At 38.9% G+C, this 17,625-nt stretch overlaps 1 long non-coding RNA gene across 1 annotated transcript in view; it reads left to right on the top strand.

The window, feature by feature from the left end:
- LOC114487410 (uncharacterized) overlaps nucleotides 1–17,625 on the top strand; it is a 240,925-nt gene that overhangs the window by 201,901 nt on the left and 21,399 nt on the right. Inside the window, exon 2 of the long non-coding RNA XR_003682478.2 lies at nucleotides 14,753–14,812. This is a non-coding gene — a long non-coding RNA (uncharacterized lncRNA). The remainder of the gene's footprint in view (nucleotides 1–14,752; nucleotides 14,813–17,625) is intronic.

A 17,625-nucleotide genomic window follows, 5' to 3' on the forward strand; every position in this document is an offset into this window, starting at 1 on the left:
CAGGCTCAGCAGCCATGGCTCACGGGCCCAGCCGCTCCGCGGCATGTGGGATCTTCCCGGACCGGGGCACGAACCCGTGTCCCCTGCATCGGCAGGCGGACTCTCAACCACTGCGCCACCAGGGAAGCCCCTCTTTTCTTTCTTTTAATAGTTAAAACCATTTAATCTTATTGTATATATGTTCTGTATTTTAACTCAGTTCAAATCAACTTTTGGAAAGGATTTTTGATAATGAATAATGACTTGTATCAACATCTAATCAATCAACATATTTTGTTTCTATTCTGTGGGATGTTAAAAATGATGAACAATGACTTTCCTGCACCACTAAGCGAAATGACTTGCTCACATCTTATTAACCAAACTCTGATTCAGTTGATTTGAGCATTGAGGGCATGAGCCATAGAAGGTGAGTTCTAATAGAGAGGAAATGATTAAGGAACGATAATGTTGAAAGGTATACATAAAGGAAAGAAACGAGTGACTATGAAACTGAACAAATTCAGAGAGACATGTGGTTGTGGATAATACCCACTAGAATCAACCTCTGTGGATCAGTTCCCATGATGTGCTGATGTCCAGCCGACGGAGGTGGGACATCGGAGTCTGCCATTTTCAGTGTAGACGGGGGCACATCCAACAACAAGATTAGAGTCCTACAAATAGTTGTTTCTCCTGCATAAAGATGTGCTCTTGTGGGTGGCTGTGGCCATGGCCATGGGAAGATGGAGTTAGGCTACTGAGTACCATGCCCAGATGCAGTCCCGTGAATTTTAATACTTGAACATTGCCATTAAAGTTTCATCCATTTAAGCATTTGGGTCTTGATGAAATATAGACTGTCTGAGCAACAGCGTATTTTCACTATTTTTCTGCATTCACTCTTTGGATGAATGAGATGTTTGTGGTAGATTTTGCAGTATGGAGAGGGGATTAAGGTTGAAAAAGCCTGAAGGCTTTGGAGAAAAAAGGAGAGAGGTGAAGGAGGTGGTGTTGTGAGACAGGAGGAGGAGAAACGAGAATTTTCTCTTTGAGTACTTTCTGCCCTTCCAGATCAGAAAGGGTTAGTACATTTTTCTTATTTATCTATTTCTTATTTATTTGTTTGTTTTTCTTGTTTGCAAGCCGGTTGTCTGTCGGGTGGGCAGAGGATTTTTCAGAAAGAATCTCAACAGCCTCAATACAGAGCTACTTTCCATTTATCCGTGTATTTCCTGCTCAGTTCTGTGAGTTAAGCTCTGAGAATCAGTAATAATTTTAGATTTTTTTGCTTGTAGCAAATTGTGTTAAACATTAATGGAATTGAGACTATCTTTTTAAAGCCTGTGAATAATTCAGTTCTGCTTTCCCTAGTATTGGCCCTTAAAGAAACCTCATTTCAAAATACAACACACATCAAAACTCTGAGTTTATGGTCACATGTGATCTGTGAAAGTGATATATAGCCTCTTCCTGTATACTTCTTATGCTAATAATTACTAGTATGTACAAATAAATACTGAGTAATTTGGCTTTATTTTTTTCTATTACAGTGTAATGATCATTCTTAATTATAGAATTTTAATGAAATGTCAGTATTTTACTAAAGTTCCAGCATTAACATTGTTAATGCATGTTCTATGACATTCAGCCTTCTTGAAAGCTGTAAATAAAACTGTAGGCCAAATCTACATAGAAGTCTTATCACTATTGTTATTTCCACTGTTGAATAATATTTATTTCATAATTGATGGTTGTCAGCTTGTAATTTTTTGCCTTGTTATACCTTGAACGTTTAAGGTTTTCATTAATTTTTGTAGTACTGACATCCTACCCTGTCATTGTATTTGTTAAATGGTGAAATGAAATAAGATGATCTTTATTTAATTATGTCTTACTGGATCAGAGTTTCTCAATCTGGGCTGCACAGTAGAAACACCTGGGGAGCTTTAAAAAATCCAATAGTTCATGCCACACCCCAGATTAATTAAGTCAGAATCTCTGGGGTTTGGACCCAGGTATCAGAATTTTTTAAACTTCCCCAGCTGGTTTGAGAACCAGTGGTTGGGGCAGAAAGCACATCTGCTCTGAGCCACTTCTGATGGCCCCAGTAGATTTTGCAAAAGATTCCGTGCCTCAGGCTTCATGCCCATTTGGTGTGTTCCTATCCTGCTTCCTAAAAGCCAATAGTAGTTTGAAACAGTGTAGAAAACGGTGGAAGTATTTTGTAAGAAGTTTTACGTAACAAAGTCACTGGGTTATTACAGTACGTGGAATTCCAAACTTTGAGTCTTTTTGTAGGCATAATTGATTGCATCTGAAGTTCATTATAAGTGCTCTGTTTATGAAATACCCAAATAAGCATTCCACTGAATTAGCATTCAGCACTCCAGTTGAGTCTGCTCTTCAAAGATCATGTATGTGAACCCACAGGGCAGACATATATATGGAAAAGAAAATAGATACATATATATAGATTTATATATAGCACTTTCCTTGAGCCAAGAAGAATTGGTTAGTCTAGGTTGGTGCTGGGAGCCCTCAAATTGGAGGCAGGAGCCTGAACTTTCCCTCTTTCTCTGTGTCTGCTTCTGCCTGAAGATTCTGTCATCTTTATTGTGCAGACAGTTAAAAATGTAAAATCAGGTGAGATTGATTTCTCCTCTCTCCACCGCCCACATTTTTTTTTAAGTGCAGAATCTCTGGATAAATATCCTTAAGTAAGAAAGTTTAAGTGCCTCCTCTGACAGTTACAAATAATTTTATACAATAGGCAGACAGACAAATTGTGCTGATTGTATTTCTTTTAAAAAAAAAAAAAGGAGAGAGGGAGAGAAAGTCTGGCCTGGAGACTAGAGTAAATCACAAAAGTGATCTCAAGTGAACAGAGATAGATTTCTGGAATACGGTGTGCGGCGAAACCACTGACCTCTTATACGCGGGTTCATGTCTTTTTCTATAGAAGCAGATGGGTAATAGCATAATGCCGAAATCATGCTCTACATAATATGGACCTAGTGATTGCAGACCTGATTGCTTGCCATATGGTTGCTGAAGGGATGAAGAGAAAATGGGATGATATGCAAACCCTTAAAAGCAACATTTTTATTGAATGGCCATTACATTAAAACCCAAACTCTGCAAATGAAGGCAAGAACTGTGGTGAATAATGATGAACTAACAAAGCAATAGAAGCAGCAGCAGCATTGTATGGATTTTGTTTTCGGTATGCAAACTAAGGACAGACTTATTTTTGTCACTTTGCCTAGCGTTATTATGAGCATTAGGAGGTAAGGTGGTGGGACATAAATGCCTTGAGGGCAGAAATACTGTATGTGTGGAGCATTGCTGCATTCACTAGGTCAGAGAGAGAAGAAAATAATCACTTGTCCCAGAGGAACTGAATTTGACTCAGAAGCTACCTGCAGTACGTGGCTAACCTCTGTGAAGTTCAGTATATCAGCAAGAAGCTAGTAGTAAAAACCTGTTTGAGAGTCTAGTGTGATAATGTGAAATGAAGATGCTTGTTTACTTTATGCCTTTGAATTTCCCCATACAGATTTTGCTGCCGCCTCACTGTTGGCAAACAGGTGTATGGGGTAAGGTGGGTGCCTTTTCCCAGAGCACATTACAGTTTAGTTGAGCAGCTGTGATCTGTTTTGCTCTGAGTTTTGTTTTTAGTGGGTTAGCAGGAACAGATAGATTTTTTTTTTTCTTTAAAGAAATGTATTTTATTAGCTTGCTTCAAATTTGCATACACTTCATTTCCTGTCTCCTTAATGAATGTTTTTCAATCATGTAAAAATCATAAGAGTTTGCGTTCTTGGAAATGGAACTCAAATACATTAAACTAAACCTACTAAGAGTGTGTGGAGGGTAATGAGATGAGAGGTAAAAGCTCAGTCCTTCAGTGAGACATCTGAAGCATGTAATTTTATTTTAGCATGTCAGAGCTACTGATCAGGACCAAATAACCAAACTTAGTATATATTATTTTGCTCATAAATCTATGGGGATTTGGGGAATTATATTCCCCAGTGCCTACCTATGAAGGTTTAGTCTTCAAGAAATGTGTGTTTTTTAAAAAGCCCACAGATAGCAACTTGCTATGAATTAATAACTTCCTTATTAAACTCTATTTTTTTTTTCAGTTCCTAAGCGAATATGATTAGCGAGTAGTTGGAGTAGTTGCTTTAGTTTTCCTCACACCTTATTTCTTCTGAGCAAGTCTACTGCTTTAATTCATATTTCCAGAAACAGAGAAGTCCCGTGAGTTTTTCAGTTCAAGTTGGAAAGGGTTTGGGACCTCTTATAAACATTGTACTTGCCCATTGTTTATAAAAAGTTTATTTAGAGGAAGAGGTTGATGTTGGCTAATATGAGGTCTGAGGATGTTCTTTAATTTACCTTAATTCTTGACCCTAATTGTTCTTTAATTTACCTTAATTCTTGTCCCTAATTGTAAGAGTTGATTTGTTATGTTGGAACTGTTAGATCCACTCTCAAGCTAAGTGATAGTTTAGTTCAGGGGTTCTCAAATTGGAGGGCCAGTTAAAGCACAAATCACTGCATCCTTCCCCAGAGTTTCTGATTCAGTGCATCTCTGTTGGGTGGGTTATAATCGGCATTTCCAACAATTTTCCAGTTGCTGTGGATGATACTGATCCCTGGGACGACGCTTTGAGAACCATTGGCTATGTTTTTAGCGTCTAGGGGTCATACAGAAACCTTAGCACCATAAAAAATTACTGATTTGAGGGTGGAAAGAGTTTTGTGAGCCTTCAATTTATTTGATGTTTTAAAAATAACAGCCTGCGCCCTAAGGCAACTAATGGAGCCACGCTGAGCAAGAACAAGATAGCTTTGTCCCAAGTAGGAGTGGAGGTAGAGGTGGAACCACCTTAGCCCCGATGAGCTGGAACTTCCCACATTTCTTCACTGCTGAAAGCAATCAGCCAGGTCTGCATCCTGTGACAATAGGCATGGTTTAGGTTTGGTAGCTGAGACCTGTGCACCTTCGAAATCTCATTTGATTTTGCTGGAAGAATAAGAATTTCTATAGCAGTGTTCAAAGAACTCCCATCCGCTTAAATGAATGCCAGAATTGTTAGGCATTTCATCAGCCTCATTGCTTTTATTACTTTCTGTGGCCTAAAGACATATGACAAGTGTAGTATAGTATTTAAGACATTTTATGTGTGGCAAAAGAGTTTTTCGCCCCCAGTGATGAGGAGTATTTTCTTCCTGCCTAGAAAGCTGATTTTTATACAGCTTGACTAGTGACACATCTCCTGTGTGGCAGAAATAAGTTTTGCATAACTTTTGAGAGCCCAGGCTGACCTATTTAACAGATACCCGGTGCTACATAATGTATTTAGGTCAAGTATTGTGTTTGAGCTCCTCATCACTCTTGTACCAGGCTTGCTCTCCGTGAAAACCTCAGGTATATCACAGATACAGATATAGGCCAAGGGATGTTGCCTGATATCAAAATGTAATAAATCTCTGTATAACGTAATTATCATGTCACCCAATCCTTCCACCGGAGTTAAAAAAGAATCTAAGATTTTAATGAAATATCTGCCCTACTGGTTTTACTTGAAGGCATTCACAATGCTGCTATTAACACGGTGCTGTGACTGGGAACCTGGAAAGCATCAGTGCAGTTAAAATGCTTTTGAATGTCATTACTATTTGGAAGACTTTTCTTTAAAAATTAAAAGAAAATGGTGGTCTGCTATCATTTTGAGGTAACTTTTTACTGAAGTGGAATGATTAAGTTTTGACACATGTCTCTCAGGGTTGGGTTTTTTTCCTAGCAGAGATTTCTCAGGTAAAGGTTGAAGCCTGAATATGGGCAGTGCCATTATCCTAATATGTTGGAAGATGAATCCATCCATCTTATAACAATACCTCATTGCCTCCAAGGATCTAAAATTGTATAAAAGTACATGTGAATTTGAAATGAGATGTTGAGAAAAGGCAATTCAAAAATTATTCTAAGCTAGCTTTTAACATGTATTTATCTAATACATTTGTTCCCCATGTATAAATGGAGAACGTTGATTTTTTTTTTTTTTTTAAAGAATTGGTGCTAATAATATCCTTTTTCTTGTACTCACGCCCCAATTCCTCTCCTTCAGGATACCTAAACAAGTGTTTTGAGCTTCAGGTCAACCATATCTGGAAGGGATAAGAAGAAAAGCTTCTAATTTAATTCTTTAGCTTCGGTATGTAGTACACTATTATTCCCATTTTCTTGCTCACAAACTAAGATCCACTTGCCTATGAGTGTAAATCCATTGTCTACTGTAGGTTAGAAATCAGCTGTACTGCCTCATCGTGTAGTTATATTTTGGCTGCGGTACCCAGGCTGTAAAATCAGTGGGTCGCAACCCTGGCTGCACATTAGAGTCACCTAGGGAGCTTTTGAAAAAAAAAAAAAAAAAAACAGTGCCTGGACCCCACCCCAGCCCATTGACTCAGAATCTCTGGGGATGGGGCCTGGGCAAGAATTTTCTTTTAAAGCTCCCCAGGTGATGCTAATGGTGCAGCCAGGGTTGAGAACCACTGTTTAAAATTAAACAACGTATGAGATAGCCCTTGTCTATAGGAATCACGTTTTCAGCATTCCCATCTCTGGTCACAAGTTGCTACTCTTAAACAAATGAATATTGATTTTACACATGGAGGGAAAGAGAATCCATGTTATGAAATTCCTTTTTGTAACCGACTTACATAGAGAAGAAGGCACTCGACTGAGGCTTGAGAGCAGAAGCTCTGACCAAGGGTTATGAATATGAAAACGATGACGGCCCTGGATGGCTTCCCTGTGCCTTTGATTTAGAATGAGAACTGGTGAGATAGGGTGTGAATGCACAAAGCCAGGCAAGGTACTCACCCACTGTCTGCCCTCATCATCACCTATAAAATGGTGATAGGAATAGGGTGGCTATGAAAGTTAAATTAAAAATATTATGTATTGACATACTGAAGGCATGAAATAGGTGTCTTAAGATAAAGAATTAAGGATCAGAGTTTCTGCTTTAGGCCAAATGATGAAGCAGTAAATTTGTCTCTCATTACTTTTGTTCTGTCAACCAAAGGGATGGATTAAAATGGCTATCAGTATTACGCACCTTCAAACCAAATGTAAGTGACCTTTAAATGAGCTGTTATTTGGATTATTTGGGTATCTCGATTACCACAGCTACTTGAAAAATGAATTCCTCTTCTTCACTTTCCCCTTTCTTGGACTATTTTTCCTAGATGGATATGATGTTAATACAGCTCATTATTATGTTGCAATAATTGTGGGGGAAGACCTTTTTGGGAATAGGGCACCTGTGCAAGAGGTTTACTTTGAGAATAGCGGTCGTGGCCTAGTGAGTGAGGGATTTTATGTGAGATGTGGTCAGTGTACTTAATCCCATCCACGGTTGCTGATCATCTTACCTTGGCTTTGGAAACCTCTACATTTGTTTTTGTTCATCTTCCAGAAAGTAAATACATATTTACTCTGTGTATTTTTTCTTTACTATGATGTTTTTGTTATTGTAATTATTTGAAAACATCATTTATCACCCCTAACCATTAACAATTTATTGCTTGCATATTTTACTTAACTGGTAATTTATCATCTTTTCTTTTGAACGTTCTAGTAAATGTACTGGTACTTTCAAAATAAAAGAAATCTAGCAAATTTTCTTGACCTTATTACGTTATCAGTCTCGTGTATGTGTGTGCACGCGTGAACTTCAACTTTTACATGGTTTATTTCTAACGTCCTGGTCTATAGTCCGCCACTGAATTGGTAGATTTATTATTTTTAAAAATGCACTTAAATGGCATGTACCATTTTTTTTCTTTAAAGAAGGAGATTTAATTTTCTTTTTATAATCATGACAAGATTTTTTACAAATACAGATGTTTTTAATCATTTCATTTAGGTAATTTACAGTAATGATCTCCTTTACTCTATAATCTTACAATTTGGAGGAGAGAGCTGCATTTAAGTGAAATGGGTACTTTTGGACTCAGGCACTCAAAAGCATTTCCTAAATATAGGACTTGTTTTTGTTTTTATGTAACTGTAAGAATGACCCCAGTCTGAGAATCTATATATTAATTTATATGATGCTATTGCATTAAACCTTCCATGCTCAAAGGAGAAGAAAACCCCGCCCTTAGAGGAGAAAAGTCATTCCCCGTGGTGCTCCTTCCTGCTCATCTCTTTCTCCCATTCCCAAGGCTGCCTCTAGGAGTCTTCATTTTGATTAACAGCCTTTCTTAGGAAGTGGGAGGCAGAGACTAAGATGCTAAACTCTCTCTGAAGTGTGTGCTAAAGGATTCACAACAGTGTGAATGAATCAATTTCTGCAAGCATGCCCAACCTTTTAAATATGTAGTCTGCCAAATCTTTGTTGGATTACATTCAATTAAAAAAAGCACCTTTCTCCCCAGCACCACTTTCTACACAACCCACAAGCATGCAAGTACTCCTTTGTGTGTTGGCTTCATTTTACTTGCCCCAGAGATAGACAGTGTTTTGGAGAAGCATCTAATATCAATTTGTCTTTATATTTAAATGTCTTAAGGTCTGCCTCTTTTATTTTTATCATTGCTATTACTGTTGGGGTTCATTTTAGTGGCCCTGGATATTTATTTTAAGAAACTGCCAGAAATTAGAGAAACTGAGTTTGGGCTCATCCCTGTTGGTGCACAAATATGTGTGATGCTGAAGAGGAATTACCTTATCCCAAATGGAAGTGAAATATCTTTTCCTGGGTATTTCTTCATTCCTTAGAGGGAAAATAAGTCAGCAACAAATTGATAGTTTATACTTAAGCAATTGTGCATTTAGGCAAAGGTTACTCGATTTTTAAATGCATCACTGTAAAGGGTGAGAGTCCATTCTCAAAACTGACCTGAGACCCAAGTCTCATCTCCAAATGGCTTGATCTAAATGAAGGGCCACTGTCTATTTAGGGGCCGTTGGTGGCTGTATTTCAAGGCAGTAACAACAACACTCAGGAGTTGTCTGTTATTCTGACTGGTTGATGTTCTCCCCCCATATGGGAGTACCTTTCAAGATAGGCATTATGGTTTTAAAGCAAGGATTTGGTGATTCCTTGTGTGTAAGTTAGGAACAGTCAAGCCTACCATAACCCAGTCATCTAGGCTAGAAAAGAGGTTTAGTAGAAGAGAGATTATAAACGACATGCAAAGATGGTTCAAAGACTAGTGTGAGATCACTAGAGCTGAGGCTTTCAAGGTCTGGTCTTTTTGAAAGAAGACTCAGAAACTCTCACCTAGACACAAACAAACAATTATTAATGTGCCTAAATGGTGTAATGGAGAATATCAATGCATTGTATAAGAATACAAGATACAGTGGTGTTTATGTTGGAGTGCAACATAAATCTGATTACATTTTGAAAAGAAAGCAGAAAGCTTGTTGGTTTCCTAGTATTATAAAGTTTTCTTTTTTTCATTTCACAGCTTACATAGATGTAAGTTTAGGATTTGTTTTTTGCAGACAGCAGGGATGTTTCCCATTGGATGAGCAATGGAACTTAATGATTGACTAAGCTGTGAAGCTCTGATGGGGTTTAGAAGGGAAAGTCTGAGTTGCTGGTGGGTTACTATCATAAGAGAGTATTCTGTTTTTTTTCCACATCCACCCAAGGTGAAGGCTTCTTTGTCTCGCTCATGCAGACTACTGTGGTCGAGTTATAAACTTCCCCCATCAATTCCATACAAATTCCATTCTTTGAACAATAAAAGCCAAGAAGCCCAGAAAAACAAAATCATATCTAGGTGGCCTCCATGTATACCCTGGTTGCTTTTCCTGTGCACTGATTATTTTCTGGGTGAGTCCGGGTGAAGTTGCTGTCACTAACCTGTTAACCCATGTCAACAGCATGAACCATTCTTCCCCTAAGGGAGAGGAAGACAGTGTAGGCTCAGATTGCCTCCTCTTGGGTCGGGTTTCCTAGCAGCAGAGCCTGAGACAAGGAGGCATTGAAGAGGAGAAAGGAGTGAGGACACAAGACAGGGCATGTGGCTTCAGCTAAAGGGTCACTTCAACTTACCCCACAAAGCTGATGTCCCTCAAGTAGAAGGAGCTGGCTTTTGTACCCCTATGTCAGACAGTCCTTGTATGGGATGATGGGGAGGGAGTTTGAACGTCTCTGGTGAAGTGGATCCTGTAGGCTGAGGACAGTTCTGCAGAAAAGGGGGCAGCTGAAGACCTTGAGCATCCAACACTCGCAGCAGCTGGAAGAGGGCTGCCTCTGGGGGGACAGGAGTCTGGGTGGAGTACCAACAGCATCCAGCTTTTGCCTCTTGTTTCCCACCTTTCCGATTCCTGCTCTACTCTGCCTTCATCTCAGAAACCATCCGAGACTCCTCACTGCCCAGAAAGCACACTCCCAATTTTCCATTGTTCCCATCTTTTTGGTCTCCAATCTTTGCCTCACTGCTCTTGCTACTCTCCCTAGGTAAACAATTCACCTTGTCCTGTGCATGTTTCATGAGTCCCTTCCCTTCCTCTCTACCTGACATATCTCCTTGCTCATCCCTTCATCTCCAATGCTTTCTTCTTTATATCTAGAACTTAGAGTCAGCAGAACTATCGAGTTCCCATTCGAATACATTTTTGTTTGGGTAAATTATTTCACCTCTTTGAATCTTGAGTTCTTCACCTCTACAAGTGGCTGTTCAGTTCATCAATTCAAATGCGATGTTACATTTTAAAGCTTTATAGGATTCTCACCACAGTACCCACATATAAAGGGATCTACCCACAAAGACACTGTGCTCCCTTTATTTTATGAGCCTTTTTGATTTATTGTGTCAACTGTTTGGCATTTATCATAATTACACTTGAATTATGATGCGACATTATCTTTGGCACACCATCTTCTTAACTAGACTGTGGGCTTCCCGAAGGCAGGTACCATTGCTTAACCATCCCAAAGGCAGTTACCGTTGCTGGCTAATACAGGGGATCTTCCCTGGAGGTTTGTAAATTAACATGCTTGTTAATGACAACTTGTGTCTGGACCATAAAAGTATAGAAAGCAAGAGAGTTTCAGGCGTAGATGAGTACAGTTGAAAAATCCAAGTAAGTTTAGGTTTATGGTTCAAACAGAAACTTAGAAGCTGATTGTGATATATAATGAGCAGTGATGAAAAGCTCACTAGGAAAGGGAACGTTTTACGGAAGCAAGGGACCTCTAATACAAATATGTATAAGAAATGAATGGTTCTAGTAACCAATATATTACGCAGGAGGTTCCAAAAAAGTCATCTCCCAGTTATATTTGCTCTCTTCACATTTATCAAATTGCAGCCGAGTAAAATATGCTTTTAAAAACATTTTCAATTTCCTTAGAAACTTTGAGTTGGTATTATATACCCTTCTTTCAAAACTGGAATATTTAGTTACGATATCTGATTGGAACTATATGCCAAAATGATTAGAATCAGTAGGTTAATTATAAAAGGCAATGTTATTATTTATTCTGTTCTTTGTGTCTAGAGTTTATTTTTTTAAGTGTATTCCATCATGCCCTAAGGGTATTTATAGACAATACTTCTTAGCAAGTCTGACTTTCATGATTTCACTCCATGCACTGGGCTTGTACAAGCGGTTATTGAATACCAGCCAAGATGATTCACTTTTTATCACAAGATGGAAAACTTCTTTCAGTGTGGTTCTATCTTGAAATATCTGTTTTCTGCTACTGGTAAAATACCAGTGACATATGAGGTAGTAAGCATTCATTGAACACTTTTAATATAAGTAGTTCAAGATTTTGAAAATCTGAAACTTGGGATGGTGCTAAGAAAAACAAGTGGATCATATCACAATAAACTAAACTTAACTCATTTCTCTTCTTTACCTCCCACCATAACTCTAAATACAGAGATGGGGGAGAAAAAGAAATTGTGAAAGCCCTAGAGGAATGCCTCATTAGCCTGACTGTTTCTACTATACTTGGTATTTATCTCCTTTTAAAACAATCCATGGTTTATGTGTGCTTCTCAGCTGAAACTTAGAAGACAAGAACAGATAGACTATTTGGAATGTCATACACAAGGAAGCATTTCTGTCAAACACATTATTGAAGCTGGAAAGAAATGAAATTGAAACAAAGAACACCTGCTACTTTAACTCATTTACAAAAACATAATGTTCCTTACTGGCTGACTGGAAATATTGTATTTTCAGAGAAGAGAAAGTGCTAATCTAAATGGGAGGAAAATGTAATGATTTACTATGCAATGAAATGAAATCAGAAATATTTTAAATTGGGTATTTCAGTTTGTGGAAGGATAGGTAGTTTGTATAAAAATGGTTTTACTCATCAGGTGGTGAATATTTCTCACAGATTGCCGTAAGGAGAATAAAATCAGCTTGTCACTAAAGTTTTTTTTTTATTGACATCTTTAGCTTGTCTTCATGCCAGTAATTAAATTGCTAATTATGTGTTTCTGTTACTGTGGTCATGCTTTTATTACATAATTGCTTCAAGTTTTGCTCAAATCACTAACAATATTTATTTAACCTTTTTGTGCATTAGATAAATTTTAATATATAAAAGCTTTGGAACTAGTTCATTGACTCTGTTTTGATTAGCAAAATCCAAGGAATTCTAACCTTTCTTATAGTTACATGGGTTGGGTCACATTTTCAATGAGATTGCTGATAATTATTAATTCAAGCAGTAGCAATCACTGAAAGACCAACTGAAATAGAAGAGAAAAAAATACAAAGAAAACTTTTCAAAAACCCAGTGCCCATTCCAGAAAAATTAAATTATCTTTCTTGCAGCAATTAGAAATATAAAATTAATAATTTGATCCTTCATATGTGCCCGGAGTTTTCCAAAAAATATTTGATTAAATTATGGCTAATTCAGTCACCAAACTTCCCCTCCCCTTTGGAATGTAGGCATAATTTTTGTCAGTGTTTCAATGTATTCATAATTTTTTCCCATTTGTTTGTTTTATGCAAACCATAAGAGACATTTTCTCGGTGAAGATTGCCTCTTTATTTTATTTTGAAATATTTGTGTATTTATTTCATTAAATGAGATAATGCTTTTTCTTATTAACATAATTTCCAGTACATTAAACATATTTCTCCACAGACAGAAGAGTGGAATCAAATTAAATGACAGCTAAATCACTTGCAGCAATTTCAACTGTTAAAAGAAATAAGTGTCTCTGTTTTCTTTGTGATCACAAGATGTGCTATAAAGGGAAATGAAATACTAAAGAAAGAAGGGAAAACATAAAGAAATAATGACTGACTTATTGCAGTAATACCACTGAGAGAAGAAAAATTCACTACGAATAAAAGGAAAAATAATCTAGTGGATTTGAAAGTTACCAAAATTCATTTCTTATTGATGAGATCAGTGGAAGCCTAATACTAAGTAAACTGATGAAAAAAAGTCAATGCAATAAACTAAAAAATGATGAAAGTTGAAATAAATACTTTGCGTAGGGAGGACCATTATTCTAAATGCCTTTAATTTTTTAATAATTCATGTCATTATGTTTATAAAAAAGGAGGAATTATTGCTTGGTGGACTCAAAAGGCATGTAAAAAGCGTCTACAAGAATCTCATATTTAGTAATAAGTCCAGATGATATTGGTGACCTTATGGTTTTTAGTATCATGTCCTGACTTTGGCAGAAGTGCATTAGGGGGCGTACACTACCAAATGTAAAATAGATAGCTAGCGGGAAGCAGCCACATAGCACAGGGAGATCAGCTTGGTGCTTTGTGACCACCTAGAGGGGTGGGATAGGGAGGGTGGGAGGGAGACGCAAGAGGGAGGAGATATTGGGATATATGTATACATATAGCTGATTCACTTTGTTATAAAGCAGGAACTAACACAGCATTGTGAAGCAATTATACTCCAATGAAGATGTTAACAAAAAAAAAAAAGAGGAAGTGCATTAAGGGAGGTGAACCTTACTTTTAAAAAATGGTGCTGATAAATGATATTGGTGCATTTGTACAGCATGCTTTCTCCATCAGGGATAAACTATTTTCCAAAAAGACAATTAATTTTTGGAAAGAACAAAACTCAGTATACATATTATGTGTATGTAGGTATATACTATGCTTGTGAACATTCTAGGGAAAACAGTGGCATTTTTCGACAAAATTCAGTGTTGTCACAGCCATAAGCATATGCATACATATGCGTGTGTGTCTGTGTGTGTGTGTTTTTTTATACCAGCCAAGTTGTTAATGTGTTCAGATCAGAGCATAGAGGTTACCTGGATCTGTGTATTTGCAGGTGGGCTTATCCGCTCATTTTCTCTCTTTTCACACATCATTAAAAAAAACAAAAAACTAGTTAATTTAATCGATTCAGTCAGAAGGCAGTCAATTCAGTATGGGGGGAAGAAAATCACTGGAGTTACTTTTCCTGAATTGACTTTGACTGAATTAACCTTCTAATACAGTTAATTTTGAAGCCCTCTCTTCTCACACTCCTATCTTTCTCTCCCCTTTGTGTCCCCCAGTCAGTTTGTACCCTAACCCTTCACCCTCTCTCTGCCCTTTTCTCCTCCCCTCTTTCTTCCTTCTGGCTTTCCTCTTCCTCCTTCCCTCGGTCTTATTGAGAAGCCTTTCCCCCCTCCCCCCTGCCCTCTCTCCCCTCCCACCACACACAGCTTCCCTTGACCCACTGGGGGGAAATATACACATTCTAAAGCTAGTTTTTCTTTTTTTGAATTACAGAGATTTGAAACTATCGCTTTGCTGAAAACATCTGGCTGCCGGTCTAGAATATGACTCAAGGTAATAATTGTGATTTTTCCACTTTTAGAGACCTCTTCTTCCCAAAGGTTCTCGGGTCCCCGCTCAGTGTAAACTTTCCCTCCATCCCTGGGGTTGTTTTCTTCTCAATCCGGCACCCTTATGAGGGTGTGTAGGAGCTACAGGGCAAGTAGTGTTCTGAGGGGTAGGGGAGGACTGGCCTGGGGAGAGGGCTTTGTCGATGTTCTGGAATCCTTTTGTGTGCCCACTTCGGAAATACTTCCTCTTATCTTTCATTTAGAATGCAGGGGATAAGGCAAAAGTGCAGGCCACATGCAAGAGATTTGAATTATGCATTAAGCTGATAATGCCCCAGAATGCAAGCTTATGTCAATAAATAGCTAGGCTGGTAGGAGGAAGGAGGTCACTTTACCTGCGCTGAGGGTACCACACAGGGAGAGCTCTAGAGGGGGCCGGGGTGAAGGGTGAAAAGGAGTTCACATGCTTTTAGCTTGCTCCGATGAAGAAGCAAGGGTAAGTTAATATTGAAATTATTGTCTAATGCTTATTTACTTTTAAGTTCCTTTAGCCAGGATAACAGGACTGTTTCCAGCGAGGGCCCTGTGTGTGCAAGGCTGCGTTTGTGGCAGGGTTAGCGCTTCTGTGGAACCTTATGTAAGGTTTCTCTGTCTAGGGGAGGAATTCATTTGGATCCTTTAATGGGACCTTTAAAGAGGCAAGATTGTTCAAGACGGTATTTGGCAAAATACATAATATTGAATAAAATGCTCAGGGTTTTGTTTCAGCGGGTACCCCTTCCTGATTAATATGTAGCAGAAGAGCAAGAGAAGTTAAGCTAGTGGAAGAAGCAGGAGGATTAAAAGAATGCTCTAAATTATCTCCCTGACCCATGATACAGTACTACCCAATGCTGATGGAAATGGATTCTTTAATCTTTGCATTACTTCTCGTGCTTTAGTAAAATGCATCCATGGATGTGACCATTTTCTACTCTGAGAAATCAGCTGTGTGTGCACACACACAGGCATGCACATGATTTTTAGAAACTATTTCGTTATATCTCCCAAGTAAATGGAAAGTGTCTGGGAGTAGGGACCATAGGACATGAACAACTGAACCTTTGCCTCTTTCCTCACCAAAAAAAGAAGAAATTGCATGTGCAATTCATCATTTTCCTAGTTTTCGACAGCAATTTGCAGCTCCAGGTTCTGAAAATCAGAAGCTGGTGCTTAGTCTCTGTAGCTGTGAACGCATTTGTGAGGCCGGTTCTATGTGCACACAGGCATATACACACCAACAAATTAAAAATGGACCTGGGAAAACACCCTTCTCCTCAGAGAGTCATATCAAGCAGTGTTTAAATTAAATAATTTGCAGAGTGTGGGGAATAAAGCTTTTGTAGCAGTATCTGGAGGTTATCGTCCCTTGGGAAATTCCTGCCATTTAGTCCAATCCGGTGCATGCCAATGAGACACACAGGCTGCATACACACACTGGTAGATAGATTTTATTTTACATCTAAATTATATTCATTTCTTTGGGTTATCTGCCATTTTGTGTTGCTGTTGAGGAAAAATTTAAAAAAGGAGACAAACCTCTTGTGAAGGGTTGAGGTCATTAAGATCCAGACAAAAGTGAGGAAAGGTTATTAGTGAGCAGGAATGAGGGGAGGTTGACTTCTTCTGGCATCAAGCCAGTTTTCCCACAGCTCCTGGGGGAGCATGGCTGTGATCCAGAGAACGTTCCAGTGCAGGTCAGTGTTTGATTTTGCTCCCAGCCCCATTGGCTGATGGCAAAAGAGGAGACATTGCTGGGATGAGGTAATGTGAGTGGGTAAACCACGGGTAGAAGAAATCAGTTGATTTCTTGCTACTGGTCCCGCTCAACCAGTATATAATCTGAACTGGACGTTAAGAAGAAGTTTACCAGTTAGAACCTCATACCGTGTCTCTGGTTAACTCATTTCTCTCCCGTCAGATGTTTTCTAGCCTAATCAGCACACCTATCCAACCTGTGGAAAAGAAAGACCAGTCACAATGAGGATGGTGAAGGAAATGTTTATCAGGAGAGGAGAGAAAGACAGAGACAGAGAGAGAGAGAAGGGAGAAAAAATATCTGCCTACCTATGTCCAGGGAATTAAAAAATACTGGTTGTGAAAATTAGGGTATTTTCAAGTGAAAGTAGTTACTTTCCCCAGGCCTAAGATTATTTTTGTATCCTTTAGACTTCCAGTTTCCTCCCTTAAATAAATAGTTGCATATTACTAGTAGGCTGCGTAGAAGCTGGGAGTTAAATTCCCAGTGAATCCCATGTTCTAGCTCGTTCTTTTTCTTTGACTGAAATACTGGTGTTACTTTGCTAGGGCTGCCGTAACAAAATACCACACAACTGGGTGGCTTCAACAATGAAGATTTATTTTCTTACTAGTTTTGGAGGCTGGAGATCTGAGATCAAGGAGTTGGCAGGCTCGCTTTCTTCTGAGGTCTCCTTCCTTGGCTTACAGACGGCCGCCTCCTCCCTGTGGCATCGCGTGGTTGTCCCTCTGCTCGTGCATGTGTCTCTTTGTGTCTAAAATTTTAAGTTCACATACTTTTTTTTTTTTTTTTTTTTTTTTTTTTTTTTGCGGTACGCGGGCCTCTCACTGTTGTGGCCTCTCCCGTTGCGGAGCACAGGCTCCGGACGCACAGGCTCAGCGGCCATGGCTCACGGGCCCAGCCGCTCCGCGGCATGTGGGATCTTCCACGGCATGTGGGATCTTCCCGGACCGGGGCACAAACCCGTGTCCCCTGCATCTGCAGGCGGATTCTCAACCACTGCGCCACCAGGGAAGCCC

Source organism: Physeter macrocephalus, chromosome 12, assembly GCF_002837175.3.
Source record: "Physeter macrocephalus isolate SW-GA chromosome 12, ASM283717v5, whole genome shotgun sequence".
NCBI lineage: Eukaryota > Metazoa > Chordata > Mammalia > Artiodactyla > Physeteridae > Physeter > Physeter macrocephalus.